Source organism: Falco punctatus (assembly GCF_963210335.1).
Source record: "Falco punctatus genome assembly, chromosome: 10".
Taxonomy (NCBI): domain Eukaryota; kingdom Metazoa; phylum Chordata; class Aves; order Falconiformes; family Falconidae; genus Falco; species Falco punctatus.
Genome location: NC_137590.1, coordinates 6,024,660 through 6,050,840, shown reverse-complemented (window position 1 = coordinate 6,050,840; position 26,181 = coordinate 6,024,660). Strand labels below are relative to the sequence as shown.

At 45.1% G+C, this 26,181-nt stretch overlaps 1 protein-coding gene across 2 annotated transcripts in view; it reads right to left on the bottom strand.

Moving 5' to 3' along the window:
* Positions 1-26,181, bottom strand: part of RIMS4 (regulating synaptic membrane exocytosis 4) — a 68,714-nt gene that overhangs the window by 29,720 nt on the left and 12,813 nt on the right. The gene's annotated exons all lie outside the window — the stretch shown is intronic.

The following is a 26,181-nucleotide window of genomic DNA, read 5'->3' as shown; positions in this document are numbered from 1 at the left end:
GACACATCAGGCATAGTACCAACAACCAGCTGTGCTTTAAGTGTTCTCAGTTCAAAACTCTTAAAACTTGGCCGGCTATGAGGGTCTGGGCATCAGGAAACCATGAGAAGCCAGAAGGTGGGTGGCTAGTTTGTCTGCCAGGGCCATCCCAGGGCTGCCTTCTTGTTACTTCACAAGTAGGACCAGAGGTGGAACATATTGGTGTCCCTCTGGCTGGAAGTCCTTCAGCTGACCAACATAAATTACGAAGGCCAGGTAAGGATCTCTACTCAGTTGCAAATGAGTTGGACCAGAGAACTCTGTCCTAATTCTGCTGTCCATCTCACACCATCAAAAACTTTGAGGATGCTGCTCAAGTCTAGGATCTGAAATATGAATGAGACTGAGCTGCAGAAAACCTCTCAGTTTAGAAGGGGATGACAAAAATGAGGTGACTTCACAAAAATAAAGTGGATAGAAAGCGTCACTGCAGGAGATGGATGGCACGAGATGGAAGAGCTGCCCTGCCTCTGCTTTGCTAAGCCAGGCAACTTTGCATGAGACTGTTCTGCCCTTCCTGAGCCCGCAGAACCTGCCTGCTCGCTAACCATACCTCCTGGAGGAGCCCAGCATCCTGCTCTTTGCTCAGTAACTTTTGGGAAGAAAGCTGTGGACAAAATAACTTAAGCAGCCCGTTTGCAAGCTGTGTTTTCCTGCTGCAGAAAAGGGCTCAGGCCGTGAGTCTCCTGAAGCCACTGAGAACTTCTCAGAGGAGCGGACACACCTTTCCGCCCAGGGGATTTATAATGCTGAGCTCCAGTGTTTTGCTTTCACTCAGTGTTACTTATAAACTGAGATTACACATCAGACCTTTTCTTCTGGGGACACTAGTCTAGGTCTTTCTCTCTAGCCAGAGCCACCTTTTCCCAGCGTTCGCCAAGTCTGCAGATCTTGCACTGCTCTACCAAACTTCACAGAAACTGGAAAGTATGTGCTACATCGGAACGAAAGCGAGAGGGGAGAGGGTGAGGACAGGGCTCTGGCTTAAGTATTGAAGAAATAATTACCTCCCTCAAATCCACAGCTAAGACAAGTAAAGTTTAGTTTAGGTACAGACAGAATTCAGGGAGAAAGAGCTGACAAGGCCAGATTTATTAACAAGATTTTTCCCTTCTGTGCCATTGATGCTCTTTTAGGAGCGAGCCACTTTGTTGAGACCGCATGTGTGTGAACAAAAAGAGCAAGCAATGGTCTTGGCACAGTGAATGAGTCATGCAACCTTTTGTTCATTTGTTATAAACACAATTAAAAACACAGCCACATTTCTTTAACAGGCACGAAGCCATAGAACCCTGGAGTCATTCATAAGATAGAATCGTGGTGCAGAATGGCGCTTAGAATAGCATTTGATTTGTGTTTAGCTTGGGTTGTAATTACTTCATCATATTTTCCTTAAGGAAATGAATGATCAAATTCACAAGGAGTTGACTTTAATTATACACACTGCTTAATAACTTGCGTCCATTTGGAAGCAATTATTTGATCCGCTGTGGAAGCAGAGAGGTGGAGATGATGGTCTGGTTTCCAGAGAAGTTAAACCATTTCAGGCATTCAGCTTCTAATTCCAGGCAGTTTCACCAGACGATACGACTATCAGTGTCAGGCTTCACCACAGGTGCTGCCATGTAATACTTGCAGCAAACACTAAAGGAAGCAAGCGAGCCAGCACATTTTTCCCCTCTAATTGTGCACGTTGCTTTGACTCACAGAGACATCCTTTGTCAGGTCCACAGCCATGCAGTGCCTGTTGTGCCAGGATGTGCAACCACATCCCACCACAGCTGCACGAAAGGGAACCATTTTCTTCCCAAGTGGTACAAAGAACAGAATGAAGCCCTCCAGTCGCAGCATGCCTGTGATGCCGAAGCGGTGAGCACGGAGTGTGGCTGAGTTTCCCAAAAGCCTGGGGAAGAGCCCAGCCCTTTCCAGCAGGCGGAGAGAGGACCTAGCAGAGCAGTAGCCCAGCTGGCTCACCAGCTACTCCAACCCACCGACGAGAGCTCTGCTCTTGCAAATGCATCCACTGCGCTCATACCAGTTCTCTCACATGGATCCCTTTTCAGGATCCAGGACCACTTTAATAAACTGCAAGTGCCTGGTTCTGCTTGGGTGGAGTGAAGGGACAGCACCCTGCCCTTCCTGACCGTGATCATTTGGCTGCTGGCATCTCTACACAGCTGGAAGAGAGGATCAGGCTTTGGTGCCCAGAAGCAGGACAGGAGCAACAGTACCTTACAATGTAAAGTGATTCACATGACTAAGAAATCAAAGTGGTCAAAACACCAGTTTTCATAAATATCTTCAACTGGTGACAAGTCGAGCCATTAAACATGGAAAACACCATCCAATACCAAAAACAGAGGCACTGAAATTTAACTAGAAGTGCAGCTGAACATTCAAGCAAAATGTTTACAGCCCAAACCCTGAAGAGATGTATGCAGACTCTTATCTGAGTGATAAAACTCTCCCACAGACAAACATGGCAGACACATAACTGCCGCCTACATCTGTTTACCGCATGCACAAAAGCAGCACTCATAAAAACACCCCAAATTATTTGAAGTCCATTGGGAAATTCAGTTCACCATTTGTCTACACCCAGTATTGAGCTTCCAATAGAGGAAAAAAGCCATTTGGCCAGAGCTGGAAAATAGACATAACTTCTCCATCTCTGCTGAAAGATACAGGAGAACGTGGGAAACCAATCAAAATACCATGCCTGTCTGAAGATTATTGAGGATTCAAGAAAAAAAGCCATCAATGTAGCAAGACTGATACGTTCTAGGAACAATACCAAGATCTGGTTTTCTCAATTAGCAACCATTAGGTGCAGGAAGAATCAGTCCTTTGTCAAGAACAGGCACACTATGGCGTTCAATATCGTACTGAGTGGAATTTGTGTTAATCACTCACAGCGTAAACCAGCCATGCACCCGCGCAGCTTCGTGAGGAGCTGATGGCTGTTGTAGCATGCCTACCCCATGGCACACACATGGCAGGATGTTCACCAAAATTCCATGATTTGTGCCAAATATTCAGAAATACGTTTTTTAGAAGGAGCAAGGGTGAAACAAAACGCTTTAGAGCACCGTGCAGATTTTTCTTTCTCTCTACTACGACAGCGGAAAAAAGAACAGATGAAGAAGAAATAAAAGTATGGACTTGTGATACAGCCAGTATCAGTCTTGCAGACACCACCACCAGTTCAGGAAGATCAAACACGCATTATAGAGCAGTATGTATCTTTATTTAGGAGTGAAAAAATAGTTTTAACATAACTGACACAAAAAAAAAAAGTTTGATGGGAACCTCTTTAGAAGATGTGCAGGCACCGACTGACCAACAACAGCGAAACAAGGTCAGCAGAGGACACCATGCACCGACGTTGCTTACGAAGCGCCTGCGTCTGCATAACTTGCTTCCATCTTACACCTGCAGTTTACATTTCTGTTCTCATACTTGAAGACTGGGCTGACAGAAGGAGGCCCTGGGATTTCTCAAGATGGTGCTGGCAAGGTCAGAGAAGCACAATCCCCCTTCCATCACCGACTGCACTCCGAGCGCTCCGCTTCACGCTGCTACGTACAATACCCGCACCAGCAACCTGCGTGCGTACAGCCACCGACCCCACATCACCAGTATGAGGGTGGAGTTGTGCCATCAGGCTCCAGCCCTCACATTTATTTCAACATGGAACAAACGTTAAAAGGCAGGACACACCATTCGAACTTCAGAGAGAGACCCCCAGTCCCAACCCATTCACAGTCCCCGATCAAGAGTCAGAATTACAAAGCAAGCTCAGGAGTGAAATATTGTCCTTTCCTCCTCCTCCTCCTGCCTGCAGAGCCATGGGTTCAGGGCTCCGTTTCCATGGCAACAAAAAAAGAGCATCACAACAGCCTCCTCGCTAGCAAACGGCATACGAAAATGTGACATTTTTTCCTCTCCAGAGTCTTTTGTAACTGGGGTATAAGTCTGAACTCAAAACTCACCACTCAGCAAAGATGGAAATAGATATCCATTACTGCTATTTAAAATGTAAGTAACTTTGCAGTCTTTAAGCTTGCCCTAAGATAGGTAACGAGTAAGAGATTTTAATTTATTACATTAATAAAAGAAAACCTTGCTGAAGTTCACCTTTAAAGAAAAGTTACAGAACTTGAGGAGTTTGGGGGAAAAAAAACGCAGCTCATAAATTTAAGATCTGTATTTGAGATTCTGCTAATATCACTTTTGAAAAGCATTAGAAATGAAGATTACAAATTTAATAATGTAACACATGGGAGGAATTATCCTCCTCCCCATATGAAAAGGCAATTTGTTCTTGCCTATAAAATGACTTTCTATTACTGTCATTAAACCAGCATAATGTGCTGAAATTAGGGTCTGCCCCACGACAGCTCTGTGGCAACCCACAGCCAAGAACTCATCATGCCAACGATTTAGAAGACATCCTAATGAGGCGAGAGGGGCCACGGACACTGCCCCCTGCCAAGGAGTGGGTATCTCCTCACTGCAGGACTTTGAGATGCTGCTGGAAATTAACATGGGTTCAGGAAGCAACTGGACAAAAGTAATCAGGAAAAGTCAGGAGCAGAGCAAGTCCTTAAGTAAGCCACGAGTCAGCGGAGGCTGGACCAGCATCCTGAAGAAGCATCTCAATAAATCTGGGCAGCTCCTACTTGTTGGGTTACGAGGTGGGCACTCATAAAGAGGAGGTTAAACTCACAGGTGGCAGAAGTGGGGCTCTCCGGGAAGAGGCCATGCTTCTGCTTTCAGGTTTCACTGTTTCCCGTTCTGCTGTGCATTACACAGGAATGGTGGGAAATCCATACTGCTGGTGATCAAGAGGTCAGGCTGATGCCCTGTCCCAGCACTCATCTCCCTCACAGGGTTCCTCCATGGTGTTGGACACTCTTGCCTGTCAGTGGCTGTACGCACGCAGGTTGCTGGTGCGGGTATTGTACGTAGCAGCGTGAAGCGGAGCGCTCGGAGTGCAGTCGGTGATGGAAGGGGGATTGTGCTTCTCTGACCTTGCCAGCACCATCTTGAGAAATCCCAGGGCCTCCTTCTGTCAGCCCAGTCTTCAAGTATGAGAACAGAAATGTAAACTGCAGGTGTAAGATGGAAGCAAGTTATGCAGACGCAGGTGCTTCGTAAACAACGTCAGTGCAGTGTCCTCTGTGAAGAAAGTCTTCTCCAGACCCCTTTGCAGGCACAAAACCTCTTAATCCCTCCATTTGCCACAACAGAGGTGAAATCGCAGCCCTCAAACTGCAATAGTTTCCCATTCACTTCCTAAGCTGCTTCCGAGTTTCCCTCCTCTATAGCTTGTGCAATAGGTTTACTGGGTGTCCTACATGGTCTCCCTATGTACCCAGACCATTAGGGCAGGCCCTGTCCCCCCACATCGAGCATCTGCTGCTCCCCTCTCACTGGACATGCTCACATCTAACTCCACACATGCCTGGACCATCAGAGATGATGCCGCAATGCCCATATGAGAACCTACCGAGCAGCACCAGCATTCGAACCTATATTCGGTGGTCTCCTCAAATGGGCAACTACATTGAAACAGCTCCACTGAAAGAACATGAAAATTGTACTGTCGGGTATTTACTGTCCCATGCCTCACAGCTCTTTCTCTGTCTTCAAGTTAGTGATGGGTTATGACACATTTCAAAAACAGAAACCTCTTTACCACTTCTCAGCACTGGTGCCATTCCACCCATTCAGCAGTAACGTACCTACAGCATTAACATGCAGCTGCGTAATGTGTTGGGTTTTGTTTTGTTTGGCTTTTTTTTAACCTCTTTCATCCACACGTTATGCAGCAGGTAGCTAGAAGACTTGCTCACATCTTAGTTACTTCTAGAAGAAATCTGAGCAACTAGCATGGGGGGAGTGAGCTTATAGCATCTGCTGATGGTTCTTGCTCTTTCTTTGCTCATGAATTGTCCCAAGTTTTGAAAGAAAAGAAGCTGGTACTTGTTGAAGATTACCAAAGGTTAACATTGGTCAGTGCACCTAGAAGGTGCTCTGTTCCTGAGCAAGCAGGTCGGCATGCCAGGCCAGCACAGGACCTTCAAGCACTAACGGGTGGCTTTGACAACATGTGCCCTTGGATCCATGGCAGGTCGGTTCTTATGACTCTGGATGACTCTCAAAGTGCAGTCATTCAGTATTTGCTTTAAAACTTCCCATTTACCCAAATATTAATTCGAAGAAGCTTAATGGGTGGAAATGAACATGAAGAGACTTGTGATAACCAGAGTGAATCCATTTGCAATTCAGACGCATGCACAGAAGCACTTCGCAGTCTCCACCAAAGCCTGGCTTTAGTCTCCCTGCTGAAGCAATTTCCAGGTCATAACATGTGCAGATGTTTGGAGGTCTGTGCTCTGTCCTTGGTCTCATTTGGAGACAGACGCTATGTTTTGCTTCTGCTCTGACCGTACATTTCAACCAGAGACACCACAAGCCTACACTTGATTCAGAAGTCACTACTAAATTTTAGTCCTCTGGTTCCATGAATGGCTAGTACCTCCTTCCATCCCGTAAGCTATATTCCTGCTCAAAGTGTCCTCTTGGATCCATTCGCCTTAGAAATTTCACTTTACCAAGCATGACTTGGCCCTTCTGAATGTTACACAATGTTTGTCTTTTTCATGTGTTTTCTGCTACATATATGTAAATTTCCCCCCTGTATTTTACTGTTGTATAAAACAGCTTTCCCTTTCAATAGTCCCCCCTCTGCACAGCTGCTTAATGAATTCAAAGTGTGACATTTTGTTTTCCACAGTGAGGTATAAGAGAAGCTGTAAACCATCACTGTGAGACGAACTAGAAAACACAGAAGGCAGCAAGCCCTTCCCACCAGTCAGCCACAGTTCTCTCAACAGCACCCACTACACCCTGCAAGCCTCAGCTTGCACTCAACTAACCAACAAACTTCACCAAACAAATCAAAATGTCAACTTCAGGAAGCACATACAAGCTTCTGTACGCAATGCAGTTTCACAAGCCCTGAAGAGATTCTCTCATTTCTGATACTGAAGGTACTATCCAAACCTGGCCACTCGGATGCTTTGCTCAAACAACGGTTCAAGGATCCAAGTGGATTTAAAGCCTAGAAAGACTTTCCAAAGCACTGCACAGATTCCTCTCATGTCGCCCACACAGGAGGCTACAAATTGGCATCAGTAGTTGTCAACATTTTGTTTTGATCTTTCGGCAAACAAATCCACCCTCTGAAATGTTTGCAGGATGCAGCGATAAAAAGCAGTAATGAATAAAGACCAAAGAAGTTTGAAGGGTTTATTTTTACCAAGTAATCAATACCTTCTGGCAGCCTTCCTCCAGCTCTAATAATACCAGCGAGGACAGTAACCCTTGGCAGGTTTTGTACACTGCTCTACAAACATTATCTAATTAATGAGCCACAATCCGCTTCTAAAAAAAAAAAAACCAAGAAAAATATGATATGTAGAAAGTTCTTCTACAGCAAGAGAGAGTCAGAGAGAGGATGAGTGTTAGGAAGGGTTACTGATGGGCAAAACAAGGTTAGAGTTTAGCAGCTCCAGCTCTTGCACACCCAATCTACTAACCACACTGTGCCTCCAGGGTCAGCTACAGGGAAATGGTGTATTGTTCACACAACACGTGCAAACATTTGCAATCTGTGCTTAGCACAACCCTGGATTTCACTCTGCTGTGATAAAGCATTAGGACAGCCGTCCGAGCCAACTCATTAATAAATCAAATGACACTAAAGCGCTTGGAGGGAGATGAATTATTGAACTCAAAGCAATTTAGCGCTCAGAGACAAAATTAAACTCTATAAGCTGGGAGCTACTGAACGCAGAGCCTGATTTCCCTCCAACAGTTTTACGGACACGCTGTAGGCTGCCAGTCCAGTGGAAATCTCAAAAAAGGAAACACCACCTCATCTCTTCATTAAAACACAACATGCAATGGCAACGGTCTTCTCAACGGAAGTACTAGCACTTTGCAATTACTTTGGCTACTTTTACACAATCATTTCCCCATCTTCACTCCCGGAGCCAAGAGGCAGACCCAACCCTCAAGCACTGGGCAGCGGCCCACGCTGGGCTGGCAAGAAGTGGCCATGGAGCTGTATCACCCTGTTCTCGCAAAGGCGGTGGTGTCACTGCCCTGGCACCCAGCCACAGTAGGGCATTTGTGGTGTTTCTCTACCTTCCAAGTGTAGTCTTAACACCTGGTTTCAGCTCAGGAGGTTGGAGCCTCTCCTCCTGACGTAGTAGATCTCTGGTCCTACCAGCTCATTTTTACTTTGTGCTGTCCACTTCCTAGAACATCCCACAAAACGTTCTCAAAATGAGGAGCAAAAGCCCACCTCTAACACTGCGTGACTTTCCCTGTAGGCAAGTCAGGACATGGGAAGATAAAACTAGTAATAATTCACAAGCCTCACTGGAGGACGCTTGCTGGTCTTCTGGGCATCACTTGCTGATCACCCCCTGATGCCCAGCAGATGACGGGCAGATGACAGTAACCCATTTATTGATCTCTTTTCCATCCAAACTCAATTTATATGACTAGCTGTGCATAAGAGGCTGCTGAAATTTCTTATGTATGATCCAGTCCTTGGGATCTGTCCTTCTCCTTTCACAGTTGGCTATTCCCATTAATTCCCATTGCAAGGAAGCACAGGCATATGTATGCAGGAGAGAACAGAACTCTTAAATCCTACCTGCTAAAAATCAAAAGCACCCTGCACAGGCTCATATACTACAACGGAATGATTTTCCTATTGAAAGCATTATAAATAAACCAGCAGTTGCATTAAATAAAACCTTTTTTTCTTCCACATTAGTGCCCAACAAACACAGAACTATATTCAAAGATCCCAATTATAACGCAGTGTGCAATCTAACCCCATTTCTCATAGTCATTTGTCCCACAGCGACAGAGTACGTTTCATACTGATACATTTTATATATTTCATACTGATACATTTTATATAGGTGGTTTTATCTTTGAAGATTAACAGATTCCCAATATACACCTCCAATAACAACTTCACCAACAAGATGAAAATCACTGCAGACACTGAGAGCTAATTATTTACCACACCTTCAGATTAATTGCACTTGACACCCCAGGCCTGTGACTCTGTGAAAGGTCTGGAGCCCCCAAGGTCCGCAGCCCCTGGGTGACACTGCAGGATGCCCGTGCGGTGGGCGAGGGGGGCTCAGGCCATCTGCAGCCCCTCGTGCCCTGCAGGGAGGTGTGCGCTGGCTGCCTGTGCACAAACCCATGTCCCCCAGCCCCTCACCACTCGCAGCTAAAGGCCAGATCCCTAAAGATGTTTAGCCTCTTGGCATCATAGATACTGGATCAGTGGGAATGGGCTCGTGAAGCACTCTTTAAAGCTCTGGGGGCTCTTCAGGCGTCTAAGTACCTTAGCAAACCTGACCCTTGCTCTAAGCACACAACCCAGAAGCAGTGGTTTCCCTCTGCAGGGCAAATATAACCTTTTCAACAAAGCTGCCTCTGGAAACAAGGCTTGTCTCCCCTCTTTTTCCATCCTCCATAACTTCTGAACCTTTGAACTACACCAGAGAGTGGGGTCAGGTTTCACAGGTAGCATATTCCTATAGATTCATGAAAACTAGTACCCACGGACAGAAGGGGAGATTCAAATTAATGTCCCCACCAAAGGAAGCGCCTGCCACGGTTCAGCCTCTTACCTACCACAAGAAGCAAGAGCTAGGTGACCAGTGAGGACAGATGCTCCAGCTATGCCCAAATTGCAGCCTGCACATCCAAACAGGCTGTGGACGATGGCAGGCGCCAGAATAGCCTCAGTGGGGCTGTCTGGGACCGAGAGGTGTAACTAGTTCAGCTGTGCTTGCAACAGTCCTTGAAAGGCAGGGAGGAATGCCAACTGAAATGGAGACTTCCAAAAATGAGTCAAAAAAGTTTAGAGTCCTAAATCTGTTCCCTTCCCACTCACACATTATTCCAGTTTCTGTGATTTTACAGATTCACCTATCGCAAAAAGTTTTTCTCTTTTCTCCCAACACAGCACAAAAGCCCCAAAGAAACTGGGAGGACCACGTTGCCTGCAAATTTTTTTTCAGGTAAACAGAAATGAAGTTGCTCCTGCTAAAGAAATAAAAAAACTTGTAACACTCACATACCATTACTCTGTAAGCAGTAAGAAGAAAAATGTTACTTCTGGCAGTAGTGAGATTTTGTTCAAAAAACAAAACAAAAACCCAGAGAAACTGCTTCTTCCAATGTTGGCTGCATCCTTTGCACCAAGGAACAGACAGCAGGTGCTCTCCATAGCTCCCTGCCCTCTGGGAAGAACGCAACACCGCAAACCAAAGGTTACCGAATAATTTCACTGAGGCTCCATACTACAATTTTAACAGCAAATTTTCTTCATGATAGGCAAACCCATGCACTTAGCTGCGTTCAAAATTCCCCTATCCCGCAGCTCTGCTTCAAAGTTCCCAATGGAAAAATTATGACAACTACAAATCTTTGGTCAAAGTACCTCAATATTAGGGTGGCACTTCCGTTTCTGTCGGCTTTTATCAGTTTGAGACAAATCTTGAACCTTAAAAGACATACAACTTTGTTTCCACTAAGATGCAAGAGAGCAGATCTGAAAATTGCCAAAGCCCATGTGGACGGCAAAACATGGCTAAGAATAATGCAAAGACTAATCCTAAAACAGCAGAAACACAGATCCTACAGGAGAGAGAAAATTCAGAGCTTGCTCCAAAGTCCGTAACAGCATATTTACTAAACACATGCAGGAGAGTTCAGTACCTCCTTGAAAATCAGAATTTAACATACAGTAATAAGAAAGCAGAGGTGAAATCCAGCCCCAGATCAGGCGTTATACAAAAGACATGACAAAAATCAACATTAAGATGAAGAGCAGCACTCAGGAACTCCATGTTACTGAGAGCAACTCCTGCTTACTCCTCTAAGCACTGTGGAAGTTGCATCTTCTTCAGATTCTTTTTGCATACACAAACCAGTTTTGTAGCACTAGGAAAAACAGTTCCAGTACAGATATAATTTCCTTTAATACCAGCCAATGAGCCTGTGTAACTCCAGACAGTTCTGATACTCCCACCTGCACCAAGGTTCAGGAGAGAAAAACTCTGTTATAGCATCTCAGAGGGGTACCTGATATTTTGATGCTGATCATTAATACTGAAAATGGAAGATGAATCTCAGGTCACCAAGTCAACTAGGAAAGCATCTCGGGGGATATTCACCTTGACCTAAGCCAAGTCTAAGAAACAGGTCTAAACCTGGAGTCAGCCTATGTTGATATAAATCCACTTCTGGAGTCTTCCGAACAAACTATTCTCCATTACAGCCATTACAGAGCCACAATATTTAGTCAACCTTTTACTTCTACAATCATTAATCATGCACCATTTAACTACTGGTTTGTCATTTGCCCTCCTAATCCTTCTCAAATCCTTCTGCTTATTTTCACATTTTTTTTACAATCCCATTCTGTGTGTCTTGCTAATTACACTCCTTCACTGTCATAGGCTGTTTCAACAGAGACACGTTGAGCAGGGGGGTGGGGGGGGCTGATCACTTGCTGTGTTACATGCCCAATGGATCATTGGCTATTGCAACATTTAAAATATACAGAGTTACTGGATGACGATCAACTGTACTTAGTTATCTGGACCGTTGCTTACAACTCTAGGAAAGGAAGGGTGAATGACTGTTTTGTGGTGTACCGGAAAACACGGTTTCTAACCTTGTGAAAGAGAACAATGAGAAAGGGGGAAAAAATGCCCAGGATTTCCATCCTCTCAAAATAAGGAACTGTGCTCCCTTGCCAGGAAGTACCATTTTCAAAGGACTGTTATGTTCAATTTTGTTGTGTCTTGAGCCAAACATTCCTGCTGGTCTCAGAAGACTCTCCACCTCCAGAAAGCAGCACATGAGGCCAGCCCAAGAGCTGCAGGTCAGCAAAAGCAAAGTCACATCCAAATGACAGATGCCAAAAATGGGTGATAGATGAATGACACAGAGCAGACATCACCTGAAAACTTAAACACAATTGAATTATTCATGGCCAAAAGGGAGAGAAGCGGCACTGTGATGTACATAAGAGAAAAAAGGGAAAGAAGGAACCCAGGGAAGCAGATGACTGACTGCTGTAAGCAGCAATGGACTGGCTCTCAGAGGTACCCAGAGCATTAAAAATCTCAGCCCAAAAGTACACATCCACAGATTTACTCCCGGTGACAAGTCCAACTACTCAACTCAACATCGACCCAGTGTCATCCTGAACACTTTCTCTCTTGAATCTCAGTTTTTATTTCACTTCTACGATGTCTGGACCTATCATGCCAGCAATGCAAACCTGAAAACCACACATACATAACGCAAAAATGACTTTACCAAGAGCCTGGAAGAGTAACTGACTCATTCACCCCACAGGACAGTTAACAGTGGCTGGTGAGGACCAGTTATATGCCACCATCGTTAGCTGCTAATTCAATATGTTCAGAGAAGATGGTAGGAAGCAACGAATGCTTCCACCTCCTCCGCGCCAATCTCCTCCGAGGTGGCTAGCAGCCCACACTAAGGAAAGCATGCAAAACTCAAAGGGGAGCTGAACTCAACGCACTTAGTACAGCTTGGCGAGTACTGTCTAGGCATGGTTTGTCACATTTCCTGTTGAAGCCAAAACATTCAACTGAAACGAGTGAAGGACCAAATGCCTCCCAAAACACCATCAGCACTGTGCAGGAACTGGTCGGACAGGTTCCACTTGACAAGAGCACCACTGTGGATGCAGTAACTCTCAAATACACTCTCGTCATATAACTCCATTAGATCAGCAGCTCCCAATTCATTTAGAGTGTGGATCAGTCCTCAAACACCTTTTGCTAACAGTAAGACCTACTGAAAGTGATGAAGAGGAATCATTATGCATAACACCCGTGAGAACTTGCTGTAAACACATTTGGCAGCACAGGGAGGTTCCTTTATGGCATGATCCATTTTTATATATACCTAATATTTTCAGGTTTTCAACTGATTGTCAGTGTGTTTGTAGAGGCTGTTAATGAATCTCATTGCTAAAAGCAGTTACAATTCTGTAGCTATTAATACAACGTGACATCAGTTATGTCAGCTTCCGAGTGAATCACAGTTGCAAACTTGTAGGTGTTCGATAGCTGGTTGTCAAGTCGAAATAGAACATTGTTAAATATAATCCAAGTCTGTCCTAGTTTTGCAGCTCTTTTCCCCTTTCTGCACTGCAGCCTTAGTGGACAGAACACCTGCAGGTCTGAAGAGATAAGCATAGGAATATCAAGGGGAAAAACAGGTCGGCAATTAGACCACTTAGATCAGCAACTTTTAAAACGTTCGCTTTTGACCGCAATTTCCTCTCAAATCTGATGACTATAGGAGCTTAAGAGAGCAGGTCACTAAATCTTTCACAATGTCTAAACCTCGTAACATGTACTCAAATCAAGACGTTAAGCTTTTCCCCCCCTTTCAAACTGAAATAAAAGGCTGAGAATCTTTCCTGACATAGTAGTTTAGCATTAGAGCAGGCAAAAGCCAGTTTCCAAACCATTTACTGAGTATCAGAGGCCAAATGCTGCTTTAATATGCATTACCGACACTTGCAGAACACTTTTGTATTGGTCAGCTCGTACATAAAAGCACATTCTTAACACAACTGACAGAAGCCCAGGAACTTATTAATGTATATTTTGATCAGTGGAACATTTTCAGGTCATCATGTTGTCAACTGCTTCAGGATTCACGCGCACACATTCTTCATGGAGCTAACACACTGTACAGGTGATCTTTGGAAAGCCAGTCTTAGGGCTCTAGGGGAAAGGTGGTTTAGGAAATAAACAGTTTTCTAGATCTCAGGAAATTAGACAAAATTATGGCCTGAAATAAGAATTGCTGATTTCCACAGTCAACTTGTCCTACAAGTTGCTGTCCCTCTGCAGCAGATGGCTGCAGTGAACAGACTGTGAAAACAGAGAGTCAAATTCATCAGCTAAAATGGACTGTGGATAATTTGCCTGGTATTATTCCTAGAGCAGCAAGCCAAATTTTGCCTTAACTGACCATGTAATATTTCATAGAGCTCTCTAGTAGGTAAGCCAGGCAGTACTGAGACAGAAATAGAAAAATATTGAAATAGGGCCGACGCGATGCCAGGTTTAGAGGCATTTGGCTTGGGAAAAACTGACTTTGGGACGCAGTAGCTGCCTCCTGTCCAGGAGCAGTAAGAGTCTTTCTGCAGAGACAGAGCAGACAGGTCACAGGAACAGACCTATTCCTGTTACCAGGCAGAAGCTAGGAATTCAGTGGAAACAGATGAACAAGTTTATAGAAAGATAACTTGGGACTCTGGCATGACTCAAAGTGGAGCCCTGAGCAAAACAGGAGAGCTGAGAATTACAGTTGTGAAACAGTCCAGAAGTGGGTCCTGGGCAACAGATACGATTGAAAGTTAAGTTCTGCTCCTTCCCCCAGTCTCAACCTGTACTTTCTCAAGTCTCACATTTATCCTCTCAGTCCCTTCAAGTGAAATACTTTAGACCAGATGTTAAAACCACAAATGCTGGGTTTTATCATACACAATCCCTTTACACTACAGCACCGCTGTATGAGAAATAGCCTTGCTGTGCACCCACATAGCTAGATTGCACATCCATAGCTTATGCATGTTGAGTAGGCATGTTAAGTTAAATAAATGATGTTAAGTTAACGTCAAGTTAAATAACTGTCTCCCTATCCATGCGATTTTCAGAGCCTATGCATGCACAACAGCTGAAGAAGCTCTCCCTACTGCTCTTACAAAGTACCAAGCAGAAATGAAAAAAGTATATTGCTGGAGGGTCCATGGGCTGCCACGCAGAAAACATCTTTACCTTTAATATTTCTTGCCAAAGGTCTAGCTTATCAATAAAATATTGAGAACAGCTTTATGTCAAGGGAAAAGAGCCGATAAACATGTGTTGCCTGCACAGTGAAAAAAAACCAAAAAACACTGTGATGCTAATTTTGGAGTAAATGACCTGGTGGAAATACAGAAAGAAAAGCGGGGGGGGGGGGGCGGGGGGGAAACCGCACAGGAGGAACACTGAAAATCCTAGTGGGACATTATTACTGCAGAGGTGGCAGCAGGAATTGAAATATTTATACAGGGCAAAACCACTGATCAAGACACAACGAAACCAGGAGCTAGTCACAGATGAAACCCTACCCAAAGGCCTCAGGCTGCTGTCCAAAACCCACCCCGCAGCCAGCAGCATCCCGAGCAGCTGATGGCCCCTGCCAAGGGAGGGGAGGAGGGAGCTGACCACCGTCGGGCTGCAGGTGGTCCTCAGCAATAAGCTTTCTCTGGGCTGAAAGGATTGGACCCAAAACGAGACTGGAGCGTCTTCACAAACGGAGCGATCTCAGAGCTGCCTGGCAAAGAGCTGCGTGCCAGGAGTGGGGTGCCTCTGATGCCAGGTACAAAACAGCCATTGCAGCGAGCTGCCTGGTCACAGAGGGAAAGCTGCTTTTTTAGCACAGCAGAAAAGCAAACCCGGGTGCTTTTAAGCTGAATTATATGAGAGTTGCTATGCTAAAAGAAGGAATGCTTGCCTTACTGAAGACACCCGAAAGCCCAGAGAGAGCATCTCTTCCACCCTCAGCCCCACAACTAGAGCCGTCGCTGAAGAAATCCGTATGATCCGTACCACAGCATTCCTACAGGCCCCAGATGGAGGGAGAAAGTACAACGATGACAGCATGCACTGACATCGCAGTACAAGAACGGGTGTCATGGGATGCTAACGTTACCATGGAAATGTCCTCATACCGCGTAACATTTTGACACTGTCTGTTTTCTGAGAAGCAGCAACGATGTGGCAGCCTGCAAAGTCTGCATGAAACGGCTGTTCGAGTTTCGCCACGGTTATTACTGCAGCCGGCAGCCAATTCAAACTGTCTGGGTATTGGATTTTGACCAACCTGGCAGCCCGGCTTTCTAAAGTGCATGAGGAAGCTTTTAACAGAAACAGTTCCATAAATCACCCTGATTTAATATGCACTGTCTGCCAGGCTGAGCACTGGCCCGCACGCCTACTTTCAGCACCGCTTGCCCTGCTTTCCAGACCAGCATTTTCAATGTTCCTTCATCAGCTTACTCGACCTGGAGGATCCAAGGGAGAGTCTGCTCCTCTGCTCGAGCTGGCTTTGCACGACCAGAGCGGCAGAATCTCAGCCCCACACCCGCACGGCTGCGGGGTGATTTTCGGAACTGCTGAAGGCAGGTATGGCCCCAAATCCCATTCACTTTCAACAAATACTAGAGACCAAAAGTCTCAGGCATTTTTGAAAATGCCCAACTTTGCATATTTAATATTTAAAGCAAGCACAGATTCTTGTTGTCAAAACTATGCTCATTGCAGAAAGATTTTATTTTTTTTTAATCTCAAGGCACATCAGGCAGAATACTTCCTAACCTTTTCTTGTTCACTTACAACGAAACAAAAATCCCAAGTCTGAAGGGGATGCAACTGTGGACTATGTGATTCAGAAAGGCAGATTTTCTTTATTACTCTATATTACATATATAAAAATATACTTATTTTATTTTTTTATTTATATACATTTAAACCCCAAGGATTTTCTTTATTACTGTGTGTTAGCCGGAAAGACTGTGTTTTGCTGTGTTTGACATAAAATGGAGCAGCAATTGCCAAAGCAGCTTGTCTTGCCCTTGCTTTGCCCTGCAGTGGGGCATTTGTACAAGGATCAACCCCCACAAAGATGTGTGGGTTTTGACAAATGTACCAAAATTGCCATCAAAATGTAACACTGGGTCATGACAGCAGCTCCTGAAATTCCTTCTGGTTTTGAGGGAACTGGGGAAAAGCAAAATACTGACAATCCTCAAAAGTTAAGTCCGGACCACTACCTACCTTTATCATAAATTTAATTAAAACTACTATAAAGGTGGAAGCGCTCTGCAGAACTGCTGCAGACCAATTGCTCTAATCCTGCAGGTTACTGGTGAGATTTCATGGTAGGTGACAGGGCTTCAGCCAGAGGGGCAGCAGCGTGGACAGAGCATAAGAGACAAAGAAAGCTGCTGGGTCTGATTTGTCATGATACCACCATCCAGAAATGATTTGACTAGAGCAGCTGAAAGCCTAACAGGCATTAGAAAGCAAAAGCCTTCTAATCTATTTTCCTGATAATCTGATCAACCCCCAAATATGGATATAAAGCAGCAACCCTAAAATCTTGAATCAAATTTCCTAACTTTTCACTATTGCTGTGATACCAAGCCTCAAATACTAGAAAAGAAAGGTAAATAGTAAAAATGAAAGAAAAAACACACCCTCCCACGCAATCCTTCCAGGATGTGAGAAGTGCTAAACGAGGAGCTGGATTTCCAACAACAAAAATCTTAAAAACTTCTTAGACATCTTGGCTGGAACACAATTAACATGTCTTTCATCCACGTGGCAGGATGCATTCCCTGCTAACTGTACATATGCATGCTGCTGGTGGGCAGCTGGCAAGAGTCCCACACCACTGGGAAACCATCACCACTGGGAAATGTCAGGCTCATCCATAGTGCCTGTGCAGTCGCGGGAGAGGCAGGCTGTGCCCACACCATCCTGTCTACTGGTGATGCTGCCGCTTCCTTGCCAAGGTGGGTCATTCCGCAGGTCTGACCCACCAACAGCTGAGCTGTTGCACCCAAGAAGTTGGTCAGATCCAGAGAGGGACACAATCATGTGTTCCTTGGGGAGGGTGATTATAACTTAAGAGGTCTTAAATCACATCTGTCACCAATGTGAAGCACCACTAACCACAACTGTCTTTGGGTAGTAACTGAATGGGGGACGCTTCAACAGTCCCTTGAAACGAGTGTTGCAAAATGAGGCAATGAAGATGCCTGAAAAAATGGGCCACTCCAGATGCTCTGAAAGCAAAGGTTTTCAAAGATGCTGCACTTCACTCATAGATTCTCAGTTACAGAAGACACCCCCCCACCCCCCGCTGCCAAGATAATTCACAAAACAGTGCAGTATTCCTGGAGCCCGGAGGACAATGCACCTTATCACAGCCATTTACCCTTACCTTTCAATGCCACAAACACCCCAGCAGCACAGGTCTTGCTAAACAAAAAATACAGAATTGAGACTGATAGCGATGGGATAAAATAGCTCACCCCTCCAAATCAACACAAGGAAGTTTAATAAAGGCACATGTAATAAGTAGTAACTTCAGAACATTTTAAAAATTAAATGCACAAATGCCAGAATGGGAATGAGTAGCCAGGCAGCAGTCCTGCAGAGAACGATCTGGAAAGTGGCACAGATCATACCCCGAATGCGAGTCAGGAGTGGGGACACTTGTAAAGCGCTGCGTGTATTTATAGGAATATTGCACACACCGTGTGGGAGACAGTTATTCCTCCCTGCTAGGAGCCACACAGCAGGCAGAGCAGCACCCACACCGCTCCTCCGGCAAGATCCTGAGTCCAGCAACAAGGCCAACACGATGCTTGGAAAACTGCTTTACGCAAAAAAATTCAACCAGGCTTCTTTCGTCCAAAATGCAAAAGGAGGGAGAGGGGTGCTAGCTAGCGGTGGTTGTGGTTACGGTCACTTGCTGACTTGCGATTACCAGCACAGGGAAGAACAGTTTCGCAGTGTGAAGAGTTGCTCTCAAGACAGCAGCGATCAATTGTTTCCTATGTTGCTGGGAGCAAGACAATAGTAATCTGCTTAATTTCCATGGCAATTTAAGCTAAATTTTAGGGTAAACTGTCCTTCTAATTAGGAATAGGTTCGTTACTTGGGGAGCAGACAAGTGACTCCTCAGGACCCCTTCTACTTCAACATTCATAAGAATAAGGACATACAAACATTAGCACAAGTTCCTCTTAGTCATAGAGCAGCTCTGAGAAAAAAACCATTTACCTCTGTACACGCTGTACTCTCCAAACTGTTGAGCATTCAAACATTTTACACCGGCTGCTGCAAGGCTGTACAAGTTCTCTGTGTATTGGACAAAGGTGATATAACGCTCCAATGGTAAGAAGCTGAAACATCCACCACCGTGATTTAACTGTGGCTGGATCTGGTTAAAAGACAGGGCTGCTGAGCTTTGCTGTATTCCTACCTGAAGTTAGGCGGTAGCAGGGCTTTCCAGCCTTTCCATTGTGCTGTTTTGCAAAAGCAAAGGCAAAGATACAACTTAAATGAAGATCCCAAGGCAAGCATAGCTGTTTGACAGCGAAAACAGAGTGTGCCTAATTTGTGTATGTCATCAGCGAATGATTTAAGCAATGGCACCTACTGAGGCATCATTTGCATTGCAGGATCCCTATCATGACATGTTCCCATACAGTATAGCATGGTTTTCACACCCTCTCCCAGAAAATAAAACCAAACCTCAAAGCAACATAACATTTGGATAGATGGATATTCAAATCGCGTGTTGAACAGTTCTGCAGGAGACCAGAAATCCTTATTCAAATATGCTAACGGTGCTTCATGACAGATGTCTGGGTAGGGAAGAGAAGATGGCAGGGCTGAGAAGCCTGTGTGAGCCCGGTCTCTCTGCCCCACTAAAACATACTAGCAACTTGCAGACCGCTTCCTAAATTAAAACATTCACATTTCTAATCTAACGGAAGGCACTCAAATATGAGCAGATAGTGCTTCAGAAATAATTGCACAGATAAATTATTCCTCAAAACAACTACTCCAATCAAATTTAATTCTTCCCTTACACAAAGCAGACATACATTCTGTCAAACAGAAATGCTGAAGCAAAATAGTTACAGCATTTCACAACTTGTCCTGATGTAGGAATCTGACAGGGTAGATAATTTTTTTAGCCTGGAGAACAGAGTGCTTTTGAATTAATAAATACTGCATTAGAATTAACATCACATGAAATAGAAGCAGTAAGGAAACGGTCTCTCCTAGATAGCAAGCTTTCCAGGGACACTCTTCTATTTGGAAGTCAACTGACAGCAAAATAAGAGAAAGAGATACCCTTCCCCTGTGGCTGTCAAGGGGTCACATACAACCCACCCTCTGCAATTCCTGCACACAGGGCTGGAACGTAACAGCATCCTCCAAACACCTATAATGTACAACAGGCCAGATGCAGTCAGTTTTGAGGGAAGGAGATAGATACTGTTGTGCCTTCCCATGACTGCAAGCGTGTGCTGCAATAAGCAGTGCTAAGAGGACAGCACAGTGCCACCACCGGGAGGCCCATGACCTCATCCACGTCCCCTCTCCCTGTAAACCCACACCCACATGGCCACCAAGGAAATGTCTACACAGCACATAGTGACAGAGCGCTCGACATCCCAGGGCTAGCCACCACCTCTCTTCTCCCCCATCCTACATCATTGTTTAAAACAATTCCTCAGCCTACATGCAGCACGAGGCACGGGTGGATGCTCCAGGTTGGGGCATGCTGGATAACTCTGCCGGGTGCCCCATAAGAGACGGGAGCAGGCAGCAGCTGGTGCCCCGGGAAGGCTGCCTGCCACACCGAGCGCTGACCGATATCACGTCACCCTTCCCCTGTGCTCTCCCATCTGTCTAACCATACCCATCTGCTGGGTTTTGCCACAGACGGCACGCTCTTTGGGACAGAGACTGCCACTCTGCCTTGCATTTCTACAGACACAGAACGAACTTGGCCAAGGACTATGGTCCTCACGTGCGGCCACACCACCAAGAGCAACACAAATGAGGATGAGGTTTCAAATCACTTGTTCCTAGAGCTGACTCATTCTCAGGGCTCCTACTCCGCTCTGGTCTCACACAGCCACCAGAGAAGACAAAACCCATGCCCTGTAATTGCAGCCTACCGATCACACATGCAGGCAACAGATCCAGAGAGCAGAAAGCTGGCCTTTAGTACACAAGGGATGCAAGGAACAGCACGGCTTGTGCAGCTCTGCCCCGACTGGCACATCCACTATGCAAGAGTGAGTCGCTGTATTTATCATCTGGATTAATTTATGGCCGGGTGTGAGATCACCAACCTCTGCAGGTACTACCCGCAGCATCTTCTAGGCTGTCTCCTAAATGCTGGCCCATTTGATACACTTTCCTCTGATGAAAACCTGATTTGACAGCAGCCCTTCTAAAATTGTTCTCATTTTTTCTCTCTTTGTAATCCATTTATGAAACAAACATCTGCTTACCTAGAGCTAGAATGTGCCTAGCAGGGAGAGACACGTTTCTTACAATCACCAGGATAACCTCCAGCCAAGGATACACCCCTTACTGTGCAAGAAGAGGGAAAAGCCATGGCTTTCGCTGCCTCCTGCACAAGCCAAGAGAGCCGGCTAGGTGCACAGCAGGGATGAGGCCACAGGCAAACTCAACATACTTGTGTATTCCAAGACTGATTCAGATTTGTCCTGCAGCATCCCTGGGGTGATGCATTGTCAGATGTGCCCTACAGTCTGTGCCTTTGCAGGGTTACAGGGATGAACTCTCATTTCATTTGTAAAAGATTACAAAGAAAAACAGTTAACATTCCAGATGTGCAAATAATTTCCCTTGTCTCCTGCCCTATATGTCTGCCTTGTGAATGTGGTTACCCACCTAACAAACAACTCACTGGACTGGCTAGAGGCTTATAAAACTTCAAAGGTGGCTTTGGATGAAGCATAAACCAGACTAAACACCAAAAGGACTTAACACACTGGATACATATACATTTTAAAAATATACAAATGGACTAGTTAAAACATTTGAATCATCATTTTCTTTAAAAATCATCATGTACCCCAACCCAATACAGTGCTGCACTTGAGAAATATCCATGGCAACATGAAAACATATATAGACACTCTAATAACTTTGTGATGCTTTAATGTTTAAAATTACAGAAAAGTTCAATGTTTAAAATTAGAGACGTTCAATAGATAAAACCCAGACAAAAAGAGTATTCTAAACTTAACTGCATGTCCACAGCATGTTCATCCACCCCAATGTTTTAAATGTTTTTATCAATCCATTAAATTAATAATATTTCACATAGCTTCTCTTCAAAGCGATCGATTGTAACACAGTGCATCTGCCAGCACTTGATACCGTGTGAAAGCAGCAGCCTAGGCTGAATTTTATCTCTAACTCAACTCTTTTCTGAACAAGCAGCTGACACGAGGAAGGCTTACCGTCAGTATCTAGGAGACATTTTGACTTTGGAAACCATTTTCTTTCTGCCAAACACTTGGTTCCAGCTGGCTGAGACACAGTTTGATTCTGCTGTCTTGCAGCCAGGACAGAGGTCTGCCAAGCTGGACAGTCCCTGTGCTGGGGTCCCGACCCTGACACGGCCCTCACAGCTCATCTGTACCTCCTCCGGCTTCCTGATCAAAGCGCTTCTGTTCTTCACACTTGCATGGCTACAAGATCGCTGTAAGGCACACACACATCTCCCCTTGCACAGCTCCTCAAGTTGTATCTGGACTCGAGGGCAGCTGCCTTTGCAATATGACTATAGCCCCCAAACACCCAAACCTGCATCCCTGTCAGGGCATACCTCGGATGCCTTCTGCCAGTGCAAGTTGGTGTCCTTCCTGAGAAAACCAGGAGGCAGGATTAAACAGGAGCGGGTGCGTTATTGCATCTCACCCACTTAAGCCACAGCACGGCTGGAGCACCCACTCCAGCCTGAGAAGTGCTCCTGGATCCTGCAGTTTAGGCACAGGGGCTTAGGGAAACCCTGTCCCCTTCAGCAATTTTTGAAATTTCCTGTGTTTCTTTAAGTGTAGTCCTTGGTCTCTGCAGTACACAGGGTCCTCATCTAGAAGCTCCCACCTCTTCAGAGCTAAGGACTGCTTCTGGCTTGCCAACCCTCAGCAGATCCACCACCGTTACACTGACTGTCCCTACTACTAAACCCACCTCCTCTCTCCTGCCCAAAGCTCGCTGGGTTTTGATGTGCAGCTCCAAGTCAGTTGCTGTTGCTCTCTACCAAACCCTCACTTTCTGTTCTGCTTTAGCCAGCTTTCCAAACTTCATGCTCCACACATGGAGCAGGCTGGTCCTCCTCCATGCCAGCAAACACATTACCAATAACCTTAAGGACATCCCTCGTCCCGGACCGGGCACAGCTAGACTAAGACTGCTGTCAAAGGTGGATTTCATACACCCCATTCCACAATCCCACAATTTTAATTGGAAACTGCACCCAGGACTCACAGGGCACCTACAAGGCAGGTCCCCACAGTAAGGACGGATCCTCAACACCCTACTATTAACCCGCATGCATTTGCCATTTGGCAGTTTGGTCCCTTTCAACATGTTGTCATGCGAATACCAGCATACCGAACGGCTGATTCCAGCCAAGACCAAGGGTATGGCAGATCCTCAGGACAGCTAAGATTTGTGTTCACGCTGCTAGACATAGGCACTGATTTAAGGCTCACATTTCTAGAAACATGCCCACGAAGAACGTGCGATTGACTTTTATGTCTTTTTAGTCTACTACTCCGTAACTGAAAAATTACCAGAGCTCAGGACAAACATTTGCATAAGTTAAACCAACAACTATGATAATATTAACCACAGTTTAAAAATCCTTAACTTCACTGACATTGCTGGGGACCCCAGTGGAGCGAAGATAGTGGCACTCAGCCAGCGGGAAGGACAGCAACATGACCATGCTGAGATCAAAAGAGTTATTAACCTAGACTCCTTACACTATTGAGCGCAGACAGTAATTTCCATTATTTCAAAGCCCCACCGCAGCTTAGTGGCGAACAGAGCTGAGTGTTTGCTCAGAGAATCCTCTTTGTATATGCAGCTGAGGAATGACAAGGGTATTACAACACAGGAGCGAAGCCCACAGAGAGATGGGCACATAGCCTTATTTGCCACAGGACACATCTGAAACTCAATCACGCTCATGCTCTGGAAGCATTCAAAAGCGATCCAGTTTCTTGCTCCAAGTCCTATAGCTATCCTGCCTATGCTGGCTACCTGCTTCTGCGCACTAAGATAAAGTGGGTATCATCTGCATCCACTTCATGGCCAAGAACTCAGGCCAGACACGCCAGCAGCACGGCAGGCAGAAGAGTTGTGGAAGATAAGAAGAGTTTTCTCACCTAATGTCCAGAAGATGGACAGCAACGAAGAACAAGACGGCCATGGCAGAAAAGGAAATATTCTACAAGTAAAAGCATTTTTCAAAAGCAGAGAAATTTTTCAAGACTAGAAGTGGGGAATACTGGAACCCAGAGGTATTGCTAGCAGTGGCCAGATGTGGCTAGCTATGTTTCTATATCGCCATGGCTCCCAGCGTAGGCACTCCTGCAAATTTTCTTTTACACTTCTTTAATATGACCCACCCATAGTAACTTAAATGAAACACCTGAAGAATTTTTACTGCTTGTAAATTTGAGCTCTCATTAGCCTATTTCCCTTCTCAGAAGAAAATGTCAGGTTTCCTTTAAGCTTGGCCATTTATCAGCTCCTCTCTTTTTTCCGTAGGATGACTATTCTCTTAAAGATGTGGTTCTCAGCTTCACACAAAATGGATGATGTGTCTGTTCGAAATAGGATTGTTTACTTTGTCAATGCTCGTAGGATCATTTTTTTTTTCTTCTTACCATCTCCTGTGGAGAACATCTTGCCAAGTGCAGTATTCATCTCCCTGAATGAGCTATCAAGATCTATTTTTTTGACAGAAACCATGCTGCAACCCAAACTGGTCAGAATCTCTCTCAATTTCAGGAGCGTGCATGGGTATGAATAACACAGAATCTTGTCTGGCACAATTTCAGCATTTCCTTTATCATTTCTCTTTCATGACATTTATTTTCTTGAGAAAATTATACACTTGTAGTTTTAATGTAAAGAATACAAAGTGGCAAACATTCTTTCTTGCTGGTTGCTCCTAGGTGTCTGAATACACACTCGTATGCACAAAATACAGTAGCAATACTGCAATGTTCCCACTGTACTGAATGCTACCCCAAGCACCCTTACTAACGAGACTAACTCAAGCAGGCGAGATCCACTAATAAGGTGCTGGAGAATGAAGTCTTAATTATAGGATTTATTTAATTTAGAGACAAGTACTTGTGTTGTAATAAGAGCAGCCTATTAACATTCATGCCTGACAATTCAGTAAGTGTATAAATAAAATCCAGAGCAAAACCATTTTTCTAAGCACTGGAAGAGGAAGCATTCAGTTAAAACCATCACCCTGCTCAGAGCAAGAAGGGTCGGGCACCAGGGAATGACACACTGTTTGAGGCATTATGTCGGGTTCTTGTACTCGAGCATGTCTCGTTATCAATCATTACTGAAGCAACAGCGCCGAGACTTCCCAAAGCTCCCGTTATTGTCTTGTACGCTCCCCAGCAGCTGAACCAAATGTGAAGTGCAAATAAATCATCAGCAAAATTTTGAGAACAAATTTTTTTAAAAAAATACACAGGTGTTGGGGGATACGATCTTCTGCCTGACACCCCTGCATGATGCTGATGACAATCCTAGGTTAATCACACCGATGATGAATTTATTCCTACGTCAATTCCTTTAAGGACAACAACATTACAGGTGTAGCAGCTAGCGGGCTGATTTACCCATGTATTCCTGCTGGCATCTGCACATCTTGGGATAAGCCGTTAGACAAAGGAGCACGCCGGCATTTTGAGGGATGCAACCATGACAGTCAGCGTTAAAATACGCCTTCGTTACCAACTTTCATCGTTTACCACTCAGAAGATTCATTTACAGGTTCAGTCTCTGGTACAGTGTGCACGGTAATAAACAGCCCTGGTCTGTAAGTAAGCTGCCGGGAAGGGACACAGTGCTCACGCACCGCTCCCTCGCATGTCCGCCCTACCCACGCAGCTGCGGTGCTGCTCTCTACACCCAGCACCCTCCCCAGCACCCAGCACCCTTCCTTTGCCATTCAACCCCATTTCTTTCCTACTTTCCCTTACCGACAGCCCACTTTCGCAAGCTTGGTCACATTTTATGACCACTGCCAACTCTCTGGAGGCCAGAAGGGTCTTTATGAAGCCGGTAAAAATCACCGCATCCCTTCCGATAAGGCTTCTGT